The sequence below is a fragment of the Myotis daubentonii genome, chromosome 17, assembly GCF_963259705.1.
Source record: "Myotis daubentonii chromosome 17, mMyoDau2.1, whole genome shotgun sequence".
Classification (NCBI taxonomy): domain Eukaryota; kingdom Metazoa; phylum Chordata; class Mammalia; order Chiroptera; family Vespertilionidae; genus Myotis; species Myotis daubentonii.
In genome coordinates, this window is record NC_081856.1 from 19,362,649 (window position 1) to 19,365,274 (window position 2,626).

At 41.9% G+C, this 2,626-nt stretch overlaps 1 non-coding gene across 1 annotated transcript; it reads right to left on the bottom strand.

The window, feature by feature from the left end:
- Positions 1-389: 389 nt before the first annotated feature.
- Positions 390-530, bottom strand: LOC132220200 (small nucleolar RNA SNORA48). Its single transcript, XR_009449716.1, has one exon. It is a non-coding gene; the product is annotated as a small nucleolar RNA SNORA48 (small nucleolar RNA).
- Positions 531-2,626: the final 2,096 nt, after the last annotated feature.

The window sequence follows — 2,626 nt, forward strand, 5'->3', positions numbered from 1 at the left end:
GGCTTGTGCTACTTCCCAGCTCCTCCCTGTTCACTTTGAGATGCTTTTTATCTATTGACCGTATGATGGTAGGAGGGTGGAGGAGTAGGAGATGGAAAAACATGAAAGAAAAGAAAAATACGTCTTCAACCGGGAATTGCCGGAAGCAATAGAAGGGTCTCATAAACGCTTACCTTTTCCCAGTCCCCCGCCTCACCTGCAAAGTATGCCTGGTGCATAACCACTCCAAAGGACAGATGTAATCGTGTCATCGCTCTACCCAGAACTCTTTGGTGACTTCCTGCTGCCCACATCTGAGCATTTGGGACTATCTTTGGCCTAACTCCAAGACTTCCTTTCCAGATTGCTGTCACATTCCTCAGTCAGATTCTTTTCTTCTTCTTTTTTTTCAGTGTGTCCCAGACATGAAACAGTTCTGGCCACCAACACAGGCATCAAGCTAAGATAAACTAAGGACCGTACATCTGCTTTGCCCTGACTGATAAAGAGCAACACCACCAATCAGGTGTCTCCTTGCAAATTGCCAGGCGGGTATTCAAATTCTTTCATGTCCTCAGAGAAAGCATTTATCTCTGTACCTCCATCTATTTGCTTGGCTAGATGCTATTTCTTTCTTTCTTTCTTTTCTTTTCTTTCTTTCTTTCTTTCTTTCTTTCTTTCTTTCTTTCTTTCTTTCTTTCTTTCTTTCTTTCTTTCTTTCTTCCTTCCTTCCTTCCTTCCTTCCTTCCTTCCTTCCTTCCTTCCTTCCTTCCTTCCTTCCTTCCTTCCTTCCTTCCTTCCTTCCTTTCTTTCTTTCTTTCTTTCTTTCTTTCTTTCTTTCTTTCTAGCTAGATGCTCTTTCTAAAATGCTCTAATCCTGCCGAAACCAGTTTGGCTCAGTGGATGGAGCGTTGGCCTGTGGACTGAGGGGTCCCAGGTTCGATTCCGGTCAAGGGCATGTACCTGGGTTGCGGGCACATCCCCAGTAGGAGATGTGCAGGAGGCAGCTGATGGATGTTTCTCTCTCATTGATGTTTCTAACTCTCTATCTCTCTCCCTTCCTCTCTGTAAAAAATCAATAAAATATATTTTTAAAAAATAAATAAAATGCTCTAATCCCATATCTACCTCTTGAAAGCCTAATAATCATCTAAGGCCTAGCTAGTTCTGCTGCCTCCTTCATGAAGCCTTCTGGGATTTCCTCAGCCAGGAATACTCTCTCCCTTAGCTCAACATTCATAGTCTTTGGTTTGTATCTCTCTTTTGGTACTACTTGCTGTCTGTCTACCCTTACAATTATTCCTACGCATCTTTGATCACACCTTTATGCACCTGAGAGCATTTAGCTCATGTTATGCACTTAGCAGGTGGTCAATAAATGCTTCCCTCTCCACATACAAAATGAAACCAGCACAAAAATGCATGCATTGGTGCCAACGTGGCAGCGCCGCAGGGCAGCTGCAAGGCAAGGTGAAATGGAGATCTAAGAGCAAATGGCCTCAGACCACCTCAAAGCACAAAGGCTTCATTTTCTAGAACTGAATCTGCTGGTAGCTTGCCAGCTCTGTCCCCTCCCAGAGAGGACCCATTCCCACCCCCCTTCTCTTTCCTCTTTTGAGCCACACACACCTGCATCCCTCTCATATTGAATACAGGAAGAAAGAACTGGAAATATAAGATGCATTAAGGAGAAGAAGTACTAATTTTGACAGATTATATTGTGGTTAGGCTAATTTCACAATACTACAGGGAGTTTAGTTTTGGTCACTTTCTGTTTATTGTTTCCTTTAAAACAAAAAATACACCACCTTGTTTAAAACAAGCTTGAAGGCTGCATGGGCTCTAAACCAGTGCTTCACAAACTTGAATATCACAGACATCATCAGAGGATCTTATTAAAATGCGGATCCTGATTTCCGTGGGTCTGGGTGGAGTCTATAATTTTGCATTTCTAACAAGCTCCCCAGGTGATACCTATGCTCTGGTTCTGTGGACAACACCTTGGGAAGCAAGGACCAATACATCATTTTCAAATTATGTAACTGAGTTTTTCAAATCACCTTGAATTCCATTTAGCCGATTTCATTTTCTTATAGCTACGTTGTACATTAGAAGTCATCTCCTTGAAGACAGAGCCATCTATCTCTTCCTTATATCTCTATATTTTCCCTTATAAACCTCATACTGCTAACATATAGTAGGTCTTCATAAATGTTTGTTAAGTGAATACGAGTAAATTCATGGGCCAAGCATATTCCAGGGCATGGTGATGCTACCTCAGAGAAGGCAGAGCCCAGGAAAAGATATCAAGGTGTTGTGTGAAAACTTGGTTCCCTCAGGAGCTGACCTCATTGCCTAAGGCAGTGATGGCGAACTTTTTGAGCTCGGCGTGTCAGCATTTTGAAAAACCCTAACTTAACTCTGGTGCCGTGTCACATATAGAAATTTTTTGATATTTGCAACCATAGTAAAACAAAGATTTATATTTTTGCTATTTATTTTATATATTTAAATGCCATTTAACAAAGAAAAATCAACCAAAAAAATGAGTTCGCGTGTCACCTCTGACACGCGTGTCATAGGTTCGCCATCACTGACCTAAGGAGAGGGACCATTTTGAATTAACTGGACCAAATGCCCTTTCGGT